This window comes from Austrofundulus limnaeus, unplaced genomic scaffold (genome assembly GCF_001266775.1).
Source record: "Austrofundulus limnaeus strain Quisiro unplaced genomic scaffold, Austrofundulus_limnaeus-1.0 Scaffold214, whole genome shotgun sequence".
NCBI lineage: Eukaryota > Metazoa > Chordata > Actinopteri > Cyprinodontiformes > Rivulidae > Austrofundulus > Austrofundulus limnaeus.
Genome location: NW_013952616.1, coordinates 294,347 through 309,859, shown reverse-complemented (window position 1 = coordinate 309,859; position 15,513 = coordinate 294,347). Strand labels below are relative to the sequence as shown.

At 38.8% G+C, this 15,513-nt stretch overlaps 1 long non-coding RNA gene across 1 annotated transcript; it reads left to right on the top strand.

Moving 5' to 3' along the window:
* The first annotated feature begins 3,797 nt into the window (after positions 1-3,797).
* Positions 3,798-4,297, top strand: LOC106525140 (uncharacterized). Its single transcript, XR_001311082.1, has 3 exons — positions 3,798-3,877; positions 3,958-4,170; positions 4,250-4,297. It is a non-coding gene; the product is annotated as an uncharacterized LOC106525140 (long non-coding RNA).
* Positions 4,298-15,513: the final 11,216 nt, after the last annotated feature.

The window sequence follows — 15,513 nt, the reverse complement described above, 5'->3', positions numbered from 1 at the left end:
ATTCAAAACTTACCGGTGGAAAAAACTTCGGAAACATTGAAAATTAACTGCGCTCAATGGAGCCTCTCGCTCTGTTTGGAACTATTTGAGGCTCCATGAACCACGTGACTTCCGCATTCCATTCTTTCTATGGAAGTCAATGGGAGTGTCGCAACTCTCTTTCTATAGGGCTCTGGTTTACACGTCTGTAATGCACACCCCCCCTCAGAGTCAAGAACCAATCAAATTTCATGAAGACAAGCGACCTGAGAGCGCAATTCGCAACGCTGCCATCGCTATCGCATACCGTGTGTCGGGTTTCACCCTGGCTGCGATGGCAGTCGTTAATCGATGTAGTTTGTCGCTCCCCGTGTGTCGAGCCCTTCACTCTAAGTTTTTCTTTGTAAATAAGACTGCATCAAATGGTTTCTCCAAAATCCGGTCCACAACATTCAAACTCTCTGCCATTACGTGCAGCTTGCTACCTAGCTAACTCGCTAGCTGGGAGTGGCATGAGGCTAATGTGAAGTGTGTCCGTCTGTGAGTGCTTTGTGACGGTGGAGGAGCTCAGCTGGACAGAAACTGTGATAGACGTCAGAAAGAGTGATAGAAGTCTGTCTCCAAACACAAGCAGATACAATAAAACCCACCAGAAATAAAAACTCAATTTGTTGCTAGTCATTTTTAACAAAGAAAATGCCACTAAGAGGATTAGGAAAGTCTCTCCGGTTCAGCTCAGAACAGAAATGAAACTAAAAACTGCTCCCACTGAATGTTTACACCAAAAGATCTCTGATACGCTCATTTCGCTGTCAATCAAAAAGGGATTCAGGCTCAGACAGATCATCCAATCATCATGCAGAATCTGGGCGTCCGAACCCGCCCACTGCTCCATAGACCCCCAGAGATGCTGAGCGTCCAGGGGCGGGACAAAGCCCAGCATTTATCCAATGACTCGTCTCGTTTCACTGCATTTTTTTGCTTCACTGTTGAAGTCTGTGGAAGCTCAGCGTCCGACTGTTTAAAGCTCTGTGAAGCAGCGGGACTGAGGGAGAGGAAAGCTGCGTCGTTACCAGTTATAAGAAGCTGATTCTGAACAAAAGTTGAGCACGTTATAGCGCATATTTAGTCAATGACATGAACACACAACAATGTATATTTGATAACGTATTTTTTTACATTTTAGGGGGAAGCTGAGCTTCCCTTGCAGTCTCAGAGCAATTGCCGCTGCACCACACCAATTTTTAGCTCAATATCTGTGCAGATCAGTTGGCTTTGGTGGTCTTGTTAAAGGGAGTTTACTCCAAAAGTTAGTTGTAAATGTACACCTATTCATAACTATCAGGCACGTGCGGGGGTGGGCTTGAGCACCTGCCCCTTTTGCCCTTTGCCTTGAAGTGCCCTTTTGGTCAAGTTTTTTTTTATTCATATGCCCGCCTCTAACACCTAGGAGGAGGAAATGACCGAGCTCTGAGCAGAGGAGAAGCACTTTTTACCTAACTGTTCAGTTATCATGCGTAACAGACGTCCCTTGCCCTCTGTCCTCCGCACTTTTTTCAGTCATTACAACAGTTTAATCTGTTAAAAAGAATCGGTAATGTTTTTTTTCCTCCAGCTGTCTTTAAACGCACCATGAGCTAACGGCATGCGGATCAGAGCAGAGCAGAYGTCCTGCTGCTGCAGAGATGAAGCCAGCTAGAGCCAGCAAGGCAAAGAAACTTTGCACAGTTTTTCCAAACAATCCATGTAAGTTGAGTCATACTGTTTGAGGCAGATAATGTTAACTAACTTGTTGACTTAAGAGGCTACATGACAATATGTTAAGCTAGTTAACAAAACATTGTTGTTAGCCGACCTATATTACATCTCTTGCTTAGTTAATAGAGATAAACCCAATCCTCTTTAGTCTCTGTGCAGAAGTTGTGCTGGTTTGTTTTTCCGCAYATTTAAAATAAATCTTTATTGCCACAGTACAAAGAACAAAGTCAGGGAGGAGACTTTAGACCAGATCCTGCAGGGACCATGATGAGAGTCTTCTCAGGGAAGAACAGATTATAATTTACTGAAGGGAGAAACCAGGCAAGTGTGAGGACAGGGTGTTTAACAGATATTTCAGAAGTACTCTCATTCACACTTCAAAATATTTTTTATCTTATTATTTCTATTTAGAAAAGGAAATTGAACTGATAATATTTTGTAATTGTTTATAGAGAGATTATTGATTGTTTTAGTTCAAAAGCAAAAAACTGGCATGAATGTTAAATATGTAGTTTATAATTAGACATTTAGGGTTATTTGTTAATTATTTCTTTTAGTTTAGTTCATTAACTTTAATTATTTATTACAAAAACAACATTAAATCCTTCTCAAGCAACAGACATACATTATACTGTAGGCTACTATTTCATATTTCTTCAACAGAACAACTTTTGTCATTCTCTGAAACATACATTGATCTGGCATCTTTACATCACTCTCCAGATTATTCCATAATATTTTTCCTTGRATTGAAGAACACCRTTCCTTCAAACTGGTTCTAAATTTAGGTTTCACAAACAGCTCGTTTTTTAACCTAAATTTAATATGATGATGTGTTTTTGTGAGCCCTATGCATAACCTGTAAAATATTATAACCAAATCATAGAGTTTCAATAATAATAATTTTCAAATATTTGACTTGTATTGCATTATTTGTTCTTATAGGCAGCAGGAGTCATGTTTTTCTTTAGCTTGATTCATTTTGCACATTTGTGTTGTCATATTTGACTAAACTGTTGATGTGTTAAATGCTGTCATTTTCTTTGTTCATGCCATTAAATTAATTTATGTGGCTTAATAATATGCTACCACATCACTAACATTTTGTGTGCTAAGTAATAATTTGTTTACAGTGAACGTGTTTTATTGAACAGTTAAACATCTTCAGTGTGATCATTTACATTTGCCTGTAGATGTTGGAGGGTCATTGTGTCAACTCAACCAGAGTTWRTCAGATAAAACTTTAGATTTAGTTAGTAAATAGTATGAAGAAATAAAGTCAGTCTCCTGATGCTGGACTGTGGTTGTTGTATGTGTTTCAGCCACTAAAGAGAAGTGACTGAACATGAGAATTTGATAAATCACTCAGTAGACCTCTGAAAAATGTGTCCCCATCACTTCTGAGATGGTGATTTAGCCCTTGATCATTCAGATAGTAGTTTGTTAGTTTGTTGTGTCATGAGCTGTTCATACATGTCAAGTTGTACAGGTTGTCTGTAAATTGCACAGATTTTCATTCATTTCGCAGGTTTATGAGCAGATATTTTTCAAAAAGTCAGCTTTAAGTTTATTTTACATCTCAGAGCCCCAGGACATAAAAATAAGTATAATTAAATAAAAACAAATAACTAAAACAGACTTTTTGCTTGGAGGATTGTGTGTACGATCAAAATCTGTCAGGTGGTCTAACTATTTGACATATGTTGCACATGTGCAGTTTTGAAACATCTCACTACTTCACTGTAATGAAAAGAGTCCTGCTGAGTGAAAATTAATTAATTAATTAATTAATAACACATATGTATGGCTTTGTGGATACTGTAGTTTTCCCTAGATTTGGTTCAGTTGTGTATCTCCATCCTTACTTTTCTTGCTTAAAATTCCACCATACAATGCCGTCATTCTTGCCCATTTTTTTACTCTGAGCACCTGCCCCTTTAGTGCACGGCCCTGATTACTATCATGTGTTAGGATTTGGTTTTGGTGTGTATGTGTGTCTCTTACCTTGTCCTACAGAGTCTGAGAGTTGGTGGGCGGAGCTTCAATTACTCACCTGTCCTGGATGATGGCTGATGAGCTGGGCTGAYTATTTAAGCTTCTGGGAGAGATCCATTCCTCGCCGGATTATTCAGTAACCTTGGTACTGTTTAAGACATAGGCCTCAGTTATCTCTAAGTGTGAAACTTTCTAGTAAATTAATCTCCTGTGTTTTTCTATAAGGAATCTTCAAGTAGAGTCGTGGACTCACCTACCTTTGAACTCAACTCCTCGTGCMTGGATCTCCAACCTCCTGTAAGACCTCAGCCAAAGCCTCTGCCTCTCCGCCTACCTTGGAACACACTCTCAGACCTGGAAAACAAGAGCACACCGAAATACTCACCTCCTGGATTCATCCTGCCTCTCCTTCCGAGTCTGCCTCCATCTCCTAAACCTGTAAGAAAACAAACTAAACATTATCTTMTGCAACAACTCTCCTGTGGAACCATTSTAACTACTTCCCCTTACCTTTCAGGGAAATCTCTGGAACAAACCCACTGTAAATAAACTCACTTACCTTTTATACCCTGTCTCYGAGTATTGTCTGGTATTGCTTGAAATTGAGTACTAAACTTTACACCCAAACCTGATATCATGATTGTAGGAGGTTAGATCCAAGAATGCAGACTGACAAGAAGAGCTCCAATACAAATAAAACTTTACTAATGAAAACAAAAGCTGACATGGCTGCAAAAACCTTTACAAGGACTAGGTACTGGAGAACCAGACAGGGCATGAAGTACAAACACGATGCTCAGCTGAAGATGGAATGAAGACTGGTAGACTAAATAAGCTGGGGTTGATGAGGAGATGGCTGGGACTAATAGGAATGGGGAACAGGTGTATGTGGGGCAGGACAGAGGACCAGGAACTGGCTTTGGGAAAGTATTGAGGGAATAGCACATGTAAGCACAAAGGAACAGAACCATCACAAAACAAAAAGAATATAGGAGCACTCGGGGAGTGCACACCTCTGCCAAAACCCTAGCAATGTTTCCCCTACCTATCCCTATCCAAGGAGGGCATTCTGCTGCTAACAAAAATGGACCTCCTCCTGCTAAACCGTCACCGAAAGTACTGCTACTTCCAGTCATGGAGCAGAAAGTGTAGCCACAGGATAAGTGGTTACAACATATGATTAGTAACATAGTGCTATATACTATCCCCAACATCGACAACTATCARCATCATAAAACCCCAAAACCTCATTTCGTTAAGCCCCCTTCCATGGTCAGTTATGCCGGGGAAACAACAGTGTGCCGCTAAGATTGGTAGAACCAAGTTTTGCTGGATACTGATTGGCTCTGCCAGATGTTGCCAGATCACCAAAAAAATTGAATGAGTTGCTCTTTGTGACAACCACAACAAGCTCTGAAAATTTCATGAAAATCCCATCCACAACTTTCTGAGTAGTCTTGTAGAAGTAAACACTACCAAAAACAAAACTTCCATGGCATAGGTAAAAGAAGAATAAAACCTAATAACAAAAAAAAAAAAAAAATAGATCTTGACAGTTTACTTTCTGGAAGTTTTTTTTTTTTAGCAGACATAACTAACTTCAAATTGTTAAAAGCAGTTATTATACAAGAGGGAGGCAGTTCCTTTTAAATCATGATTGCTTGTTTCAGTTAGAGCCACATTGCAAGCATGTATAATCAGTCTGCTGAAAATGTCACAAAGTCTACCAGCTACAAAACTTGTGTTTTTTTCTTTATATTATTGTTTGCTGAGACAGTGACAAGCAATTCCATCTGCTTCAGTTTGTCATGTTAATATAAGCTGAGCTAACCTCCCCGGCTGCGTCTTGATCTTTCACAGATTCCAGCRTTATGTGATTATTGTTTGTGGAAGAGTTATCTTTCACACGACTAGAGGTGTAAAACAATACGTTTGAACCAGCCTTCTTACAGGCGGGCGCCACCTGCTACTGTGGTATCAATAATCCACGAGGGTCCTAATAATGCATCATTGTTTCCCTCCTCCACTTTGAAGGTCACATGTGTGTTCTCTTTCGCTCTCACTCGCATGCACACAGTGTTGCTGATTGATCCAAATCGTGCTTATTCTACCTCAAATCTCCACTGTCTGAAAGCCCCTTCCTGTCCCACCAGCCGGCCACTAAATAAGAGACTGTTAGCGGGTCAAAGTGATTATACTACCAAGGACATCTATTAGAATCTAATTTGGCCCCTGAAAAGGGGGCCCCGGCTTAAGCTCCGTAATGGATATTCATTTATCTCTGGTTGTTAGGGATCTGTTGCGTGCGGGTCGGCAGCATTTGGTGCAAAGCAGAATGAATGGGATATTTAGATCAATAGCTCCGGCTTACGGAGAGAGAAAAAAAATAAGCGAGGGTATAAAGCTGCTAAGAGGGTGATATTTCATTGTAAATGTCAGTGTAATGTAACTATTGGTGCCCAGGGTGGTGGGGGCCAGGGCATATACAAATTAGGGTTATAGCAAGACATATATTTTTTGGGACATGTTGAGATGAAATCCTGGGTCTATACAAGATAAGATTTTTACATTAAAAAAATGTTTTTGCCACAAACTCAACTGACTGGCAGTTCTCCTGTCTGCTTTCTCATGGGTCTCWTTAGACCAGGACTATTCAATGAAATTCCTCTGGGGGGTCACGGTTACTCAAAACCAACGATGCAAAGGCCAGACATCCAGGAGTGAGTGGGTTTCAAGTAGGGGTGTAAGAAAATATCGATACACTGAAATATTGCGATATTTCATTTCCCGATACTGTATCGATATTCTAAAGCCCTGTATCAATTTTTTTATTAAGGTTAAAATGTCAACTTTCCTGCCAGCCGTTCATTTTTATGTTGTAGTTCAGCCTCTGACCACTAGTTGGCAGCAGTGAGCCAGCCATTTGGCTCCTCTACCTCTTGAGCGTCAGAGAGTAAGAGAGCATTAGCATTGTAAGAAAACATTAGCTTCATGCTCCGATAGCTGAATCTGAGCAGAAAAGACCGACACCCTCTGCCTTCTAAGCTGAGGTAAGGTTACCAACAGTTACTTATTTGTCAGAATGTCTGTATTTTAAGACAAATTAAGTGTCTCATGCGCTCTTTTTTCCAACTGTAGTCAGCTTTCAAGTTACGCATATAGCGCATGCGTCTATCACCTCGAGCGAGCTCGGCACTCCCCCCGTGACATAAAACTGTCTGTTGCCTCAATGTCCGGCTGATGATCGCATCAAAGTCCATGTACTTTATCCTGCTGTGTTCGCTTCAAAAACAGTTGAACTCGTTTAGCTTCTCAATTTCTTAACTGGTTTTCTTCGGGAACTGCCCTGCTGTTCGACCCATAGTTATACAAATCATGTTCTGGATGTAGGTCAGCTGATCCCAGAAACTCTGTGCAGCAGCTTCATATCATCTGTTTACTGATCTTAGATTGTGATTAGAATTTTCTGAGACAATGAATTTTGGTTTTTCGTTTCATTTTTTTTCCAGTAAGAGGTTTTTATTTAATAGAATTTTTGGACCGAAAATATCGCAATATATCGCCTTGTTTAMAGTATCGAAATATATCGGGATATATCGTATCGTGACCCCTCTGTCATGATATGTATCGTATCGCCAAATTCTTGCCAATACACAGCCCTAGTTTCAAGGGGTGTTGCCCGATAATCCTGATAAAAGTTAGGGAAACATTGCATTGTGCAAAGAAAGCATTTTTCACTTTTACCTTTTAATTTTTATTTGTTTGCTGCAAAAATATTTTAAAATTGATTTTAAATTAAGTTTTTATAAGACATAAAGTAAATATTTAATTTTTTTTAAATTGTTGCGTTATTTTGATTTCTTATGCCAAAATGTTTGTAAAGTTACCTTTTCTTTATGTTGTTGTTTTTTTTTCATCAGAACAAACAGGTATTCAGGTAACTGRATTTTTATTAAATAAAAGACACTCATTTTGTTGGTTTTTAATTGTATTACCAGTTTTTAACCTATTCCTAATAAACACATTTTACCACAGGCTATTACAAAATAACCTTTTATGAAAATTCAAATGGCTACAAACATTTCACAATAAAATTACAGGAGAAATGATGTAAATTACAACACACTGTATCAGTGATGTGCTCTGACAGCTGTTTGAGTAGTGAAAACMACAAACTAAAAAAGACAAGAGTGAAATGTATTTTATAGTATTATTGTTTATTACAGAGAAGCATTCTTCACACTGACAGAGCTAGTTAAAGAGCCTGTATGGAGAGGGGCAGGGGACTCTTAAAAAGAAAACTGAACACTGAATATAGAAAACTGTACAGTTCCCCTCAAAGTGTGACCAGTGCTTGTCCTTTCAGCTCAAATGAATTGACAAGAGGTTCAAACCTTCTTTTTCTCAGCTTCAAAACTGAAAAAAMTCATGATGTGAAATCAGGATGAAGTCTGATCTGTTTTAATAAATGAACAGACACTCTTCCCCACACGTTGCTGCAGAGATGTATGACCATAGTGCCTGCTACTATGTAAACAATTTAAAGTGGTGCAGATATTTCCCCCGAAAGAGACAAAGTCTTTTTGGTGGGTTCACAAGACAGTTTTCAACTGGACAAAAAAATGGTGATGTTTTAATCTGGTGAGGTGGCACAGTATATTATTACGACCCTAATAGATTTGCTGCAACATTCCCTCCGACTACCCAGCTTTCTGTATGTGCAGTAAAGTTATGGAGTGAGGCACATGAAGGCACTTCATCTATCACTCCCTCTCACAGTGTGGAGAATCTATTTGAATAATGAGGAGAAGCACCTGTCAGGCTTGGTTATCTTGACTCATGGACTACCGTCCCAACACCTACATGCATCTAAAGGGGAAGAGGGAGAAACAAAGAGACTGAGAGCAGACTCACTGCACTGCAGGGTACCTGCATGTGTTTTTAACCACATGCCTCGGAGCTTGAATAGACAATGGCCAGATAGGTGTTGTTGCCCTAATACTGCATCAATCATCGGTCCAGCAATGAGAAAGGGCTGCCATGAGATGGAATTTATTCTTCTTYACTAACCCATGGAGTTTAAAGGCTTCTTCTAATGCCACAAATACAGTGTGTTGCAGCAGTGATAAAATGTAATAGTTAACTGACTATACAGTATGTAGAGAGAGACAGAGAGAGAGAGAGAGAGAGAGAGAGAGAGAGAGAGAGAGAGAGAGAGAGAGAGAGAGTGAGAGTGAGAGAGAGAGAACCCAGTTTACGGTGGTTGCTTCAGCCAATTGACACACAGTAATTCAGACATTTTTACAGACATTGAGCTAATTGTTGCGGTAGCAGCCAGGGAAACATCACTCAAAGTGCTACTTTATGCGCAAACTCTTTACCATGGCATTACCTTTTAGGCTCAATCCTGTTTACCTGTTAGCAAAATATCCCATGAGCTACTAGAAGACTTACAGGATTATATTCATTAAATCTACATCTATACTGATTAACTTCCAATTCAAGATGGCCACCACAGCTAATCAACGTTTCCGGGCAATTTACTTATTTTTTTGATATTGAGTAAACACTGATGTGGAAAGTCATAAACAACATTCTCTGAGGGAGACATCTTACAGCATGTTTGCTTGACCAAAACAGTTACAACTCAACGTAAAATGATCTTACTTTAAAATACTAATGTAGAATTCAATGGGTGATAGGCTTTTTTCTAAGAATGGTTTTGCTTGTTGGTAACTTGATTTCTCTTAAACTCAAACGTAACGTCTTAGTGTATTACCTTTAAATTATGAATTTGTTCTGTTTGTACWYYGACAGGAACATTTTGTTCAGCCTGYCACTAAGATTCTGCCTCATGGCACAATCTACAAATATTTCATCATATTCACCAAAATCTTTAGTACCTTTCAAAACAGGAAGGATGACATAAATATCCTGATGACTGACAGGTTACAGTGAGGGGCTGTACACCACAAAGGTTCTGGTTCATGTCATGCAACATAATTTTGGATTGTCTTTACATGTTTGTGAGTGAGGACCAAAATAAAACAGCTAAAAAAAATCAGCAAAATGAAGTTGGTTGGTTGTGCATTCAAGCACAACATCTGCTGCAAAGGTCAGATGCTCAATGTCAATGTGAAAGTAACTTAAATAAAAAAAATCTCAATGACAAAGTGGCATTTTGCTTTAATTGTGATAACTGCCATCCAGAATCCAGACAGGAAAAAGTCTTGGCAGGAYGCCCTGCCACCTGGCCACCAGGCCATTGTGACACCTGGCAGGACCAACTGTGTTCTACCTGCAGTAAGTGTTTCAGACTCTGGCCAGATGGTTGCGTGAAGACAGATCACACACACACACACAAACACAACCTTGCAGACACGCAGTTTGGCATTCAGTTTCCACAAACAAATTATTCATGTGAACCAGATGCACTGTAGATCTGAAAGGTACTGGTTGTGTTTCTTAATGTGCCATTGTTTAAAAGAACAATTGTTTTGGCTGTTCAGTCTTGAAGCTGAACTAAAGAATAACAACTGTAGTTTTTTACAACTTGGAATTTTACAGAAATACACAGCGTTTTACTCAGGGTTCACAGAAACTCTAATCACATCTAATGGTGATCTCCACTCATGACATCATGCATAGTATTTCCAAAAACAATCTGCTGCTCTCTCAAAAGTAACCTAAATATTTATATAAGAGGCATGGATTCATTGGAGATTCACTGATATTGTAACATAAAAAGACGTTCCCAGCACAAAGTTGGACACACCTGACTTCAGGAAATACAGGAAAGTTCAGCTGAATCATTGCTGGAGGGTCAAGGTCTTTGACAGACTTGGAAATTTAGCAGCATTGTTAAAAAGGTCAGTTTTTTTACTTGTGTCTTCTTGCTTAACTTTGTCCCATTGCTCAAATCAAGCTGTTAGCTAGCATTTTAGCTAGGGAAGAGTGACAAAAATCATTCCTTCCATGAGGGGATAATGGCTCCATTCTTAGTCTGCTATAAGTGCCTTAGCACAATATGTTTCGTGGTCCTTCAGGTGGAATTTGATGTTTTTCTGACTTTAAGTTTAACTCAGCTAAACCGTGCACTGTGATTAATAGAGCCCACTACTAGATATGTTTGTCTGTGTGTGTTTTTGGCAAAATCTGTGTTTTACTGTAAATGGTTTTGTGTTAGTCCTCTGTGTTCTTTTAGGTTTGTCTTTTTCTTGTGTTATTTCCTGTTTAGTTTACCTGTGTTCCCTGTGCCATTTATCATTAACCTTCAGTCAGCTTCCCAGTGTTTGTTCCAGTTAATCTGCCACTTCCACCTGTTCCCAGGCAGCAATCAGCACAGGTGTCTCAACTTTTCACTCACCACTGCTCTTTCTGTKCTGTCTCCTGCCACCAGTTACCTCAGCAGTTCATTGTATTTTGGCTCCCAACTTTATGTCTCGATCTCCCTCGTGTTCCTTTGTGTTACATGTTCAACTCCTGAGTTTTGKAAGTTTTGCTGCCTTGTCGGCTTTTTGTTTTATTTATTTTTTTAATTTAGTTTTCCTTTCGAGTCCTTGTGTTGTCTGCATCTGGGTCTAGTCCAGTCACCAATCATTCACTGGTCACTAGTTTCACTTGAGCGTCACATTCACATGAGGCTTCACATGGATCTGGGCAAAATCMTAATAAATTCCCATGATTTCAACATGGGCTTAGCATTAACTATAAATTAATTTAAATTTCAACAGAACTTTACAAAGGTTCACATAAAGTTCTAATATATCCACAAGTTTAACAATATATTTTATACTATCAAAAAGAAAAAAAAAAGTAGGTCCCCTGGATGGGTTCTTCTTTAGTGAAACGTTTCATCTCTCCTCCAAGAGACTTCTTCAGTCTGATGTTTCAGGTGAACTCAGCCTTAAAAGCACTGCCTCCACATGGTGGACAAACAGGTTAGTCATATGCAAAAGAGGGCCATCGCTTAACAATAGGTTTGATTAGCTCTATTTTTCATAGAGGGTCATGTGCCCCATCACCTGACTTATTGGTTTGGATGCTTTGGCTGTGGTTTTTTGGTGTTTTGTTATGTGTATGTAGTGAGTGCAAGCGGGGTTCAAYGTCCCTTTGTTTTTGTCTCTCTTTCCCTATTTGTGTTGGGTATCGTTGGGGCCCTGATTCACCCATTTTGCTCACAGGGGGCTGAGTCATACTTGCAATAATTAACAGCATTGTAGGAGAAAGACAACTGTTTGTCCACCATGTGGARGCAGTGCTTATAAGGCTGAGTTCACCTGAAACTCATCAGACTGAAGAAGTCTCTTGGAGGAGAGACAAAATGTTCCCCTAAAGAAGAACCCATCCAGAGAACCTATTTATTTTTTCTTTTTGATTTTTTTTTTCTACCTGGATTACTGAGATGCATCAGGACATTTTAATCTATATTTTTTGAATTTCCTTTTTCTTTTTTCACCACCCTCTAGAAAATAGTATTTTTATGGGCTTCACCTAAATCCCAAATTAGTTCTTACACAGGGTCCMTATGAAACCCTGTAATTTTCCTGGGACTTCTCATGAGTTTACATGGGTTTCATATTGGATGTTCAAAGAAAATATGTGAGGAATTTATGTAATACTTCACATTTAATAMCATTGATTTACAAAAACATCACAGCTGGCTTTTCACAAGTTTCACATAACRTTGCACATACAATTATAAAATGTCTTGATGAATTTTCATGGGTTTCACCCATGGGATTCATTTGAATTTKTATTTTTTTTCATATGTAATCTTAAGTATCACGTAATATTTTAAAGTGGCTTCACAGTCATAATTAATGTTTTCTGTTTTTATTATTATTTTGTTGTGTTTCATGTTTTTTTCTTTTKTCTACCCGTGTTCAGTTATTTCTTCCTCAGTCACTGTTGTGCTTTATGCCATGTCTAGTTCTCCTTGTACCAATGTGTCTCCTCTAGAATTTTTTTTGTAAGTTTTTGCAACTATGACAGCTTTTTGCTTTGTTATAACAAAGTTAAGTTTAAACAGGGTTTATATGAAATCCTGTTATTTTCAAATGTGATATCATAGGTGTCACACTGGAATTTTCATTGGCTTCATATGAGAACTGGCATGGTGTTCACTTAAAATATGCTACTTCATACATTTACCATGGAGACTATCACTGACTACAGAGGTTTCACATACGTTTAAATAGGGATTTACATGAAATCMTATGCAATTAAGATCCAGTGCTATACATTTCACATGATAATACAAAATATTAAATATTTCACCATGAAAGGGCTCCAGAACAGAAGAATTGAATGTTATTGATGATGTGTCTTTCAAAAGTTATAAAAGGTTTCTTACAGGTTTAGGTTTCCCATGCTCTGTTTTTATCATTGTGAAAAAAATACCCTGACTTTACCAGACTTTGTTGGTACAATGATGTACTTTTYGCACCCCAAAAAGTACAGCTCACAATAATCCGTTTTTCCACCTACATACTGTTAGAGAGAAATATTTTATTTGAGAGTCGAGACAAAAGACCAAACTCCAGAATCTGAATAAGACAAATGACAAATTGAAGGGGGAAAAAAGCTGATAGACAGACACARAAATATACAATGAAGCCCTATGCTCTTCAAAAACGACTTCAGACACTGAGTGGGTGAAACAAAAGCATGTGCTAAGTGACAAACAAAGTGATGAAAGCTTACAGAAAGCAAGAATGAGAAAGATGACACATTTCTATTTGCTGACAATGCCTGCTTATCAAAGTAAATACAATTCTGAAACGTGTTTTCCCCCCTCTTTCCGTTTTTGCCACAATTTTGTTTGAAATCATATGGCACATAAATCAATAGGACATTGCTTTTTTTCCCTACTATGGACAACTGCTATACATTTTCAAGAAGTTGGTTTGTTTTTCCAAGAGTCTTTGGCAAAGATCTTTGATGGCACGTAAAATAAAAAAAAAGGGATTTGAATGATAAAACTTACTTGAGAAAAAAAAATTATGGCACCTTATGATATAGGATATTTCCAATAGTAATATCAGCAACAATTATGTTTTTTAACACAAAGAGCAGTTCATTCATTCTGTCTATCTTCTATCTTCAAGGCAACCAGTCATGTCTCAGTTGTAATGGAATTTAGAGAAGTCACTTCGACCCAGTGTGGGAGAACTCCTATTATTCCCCCGTTGCACGACAGATGATTCCTCGATACGATGCTACGAGACGGATAAAGCGACACGTAATGCGGAGGAAGGGAATGAGATCAAATATAAGGGAGAGGAATTAAAGGGGGTCTGGCTGCTAATGTTTGMTTTCAGMTGTGAAATAAAGTTGCTGTGGGGCGATATAAAAGAGATCAATCACTGCCCAGAGAACRGTGGTTAGCATTCCGGGTCCGAGCAGGTGATTTGTCTGTGGGCKGAAATAGAATTGGACATTCATACAGGAGTGRTTATGAATATGAAACCAGGCAGTGACTTTGAAAATTGAGCAGTTCAGGATGAAGAGCCTCTGTAAGCTAAAGAGACTGCAGGTGGGAACAAGTTGTGTACGGGCTGCGAACGATCATTTTTCATCGCCTGTGTATACGTTCCCTGACAAGGCTTCAGGTTCACCTCCTCCGGTATTTTATGCGCTGTGATCTCTCTTTCTCCTGCAGACTTCTTCATGTTTGACTGAGGAGAACACAAAGGAAGGAGCTAAAAAAATGCAAAAGAGCTGTCATCTKTTATTTTTATATGGATAAATCTTTAGACAGTTTGAATGAAAAACAACCTTAATTGAGTTAAGCATACTGCAAAATTTCTAAAATAATATGGGAAGCAACATCAATTTATCAATTCATTCAGATGAATACAGTAAAACAAAAAGGAAAGTYGTTTCATCACATCAAACAATGTTCTTTTGAATGTTCTTCCGCATAATTATTTTTTATAATTAATGCTCTTCTAGGCCATGTGATGGACTTGAGAGCTGTCCAGGGTGTACCCCGCCCCTCGCACTGTGACTGTTGGAAATGGGCACCAGTGACCCCCCGCGACCCTGAAAGGAGGAAGCGGGTATAGATAATGGATGAATGGATAATTATTTCTTATTCAATCTTTAAGTTCAAAATCATACAAATAGATAAGGCAAAAATGTCTTGCTTGACCTAAAACAGATTGGACTTAATTGATCTGTTGCATCTTGGAAAACCTATTTTCTTTTCTTTTAATATTTCAGCGCCTTCCATTTCCTTAGTTCATATACAGGGGTTGGACAATGAAACTGAAACACCTGGTTTTAGACCACAATAATTTATTAGTATGGTGTAGTAGGGCCTCATTTTGCAGCCAATACAGCATCAGTTCATCTTGTGAATGACATATGCAAGTCCTGCACAGTGGTCAGAGGGATTTTAAGCAGGATAGTGACCAGGTCACTATGTGATGCTGGTGGAGGAAAACGTTTCCTGACTTGCTCCTCCAAAACACCCCAAAGTGGCTCAATAATATTTAGATCTGATGACTGTGCAGGCCATGGAAGATGTTCAACTTCACTTTCAAGTACATCAAACCAATCTTTTACCAGTCTTGCTGTGTGTATTGCTGCGTTGTCATCCTGATACACGGCACCCCCTTCAGGATACGTTTGAACTAGTGATGGGATAAATGGCTCTTTGAAGGGATCCGGATCTTGGGAAGCTGTTTGTTTCATAGAGCCGTTCACAAGAGCCATTCAGTTTTGAACAAGTTACGTCATCACATTACGTGAGTGGAACCATGTGTTTTGTCAAGC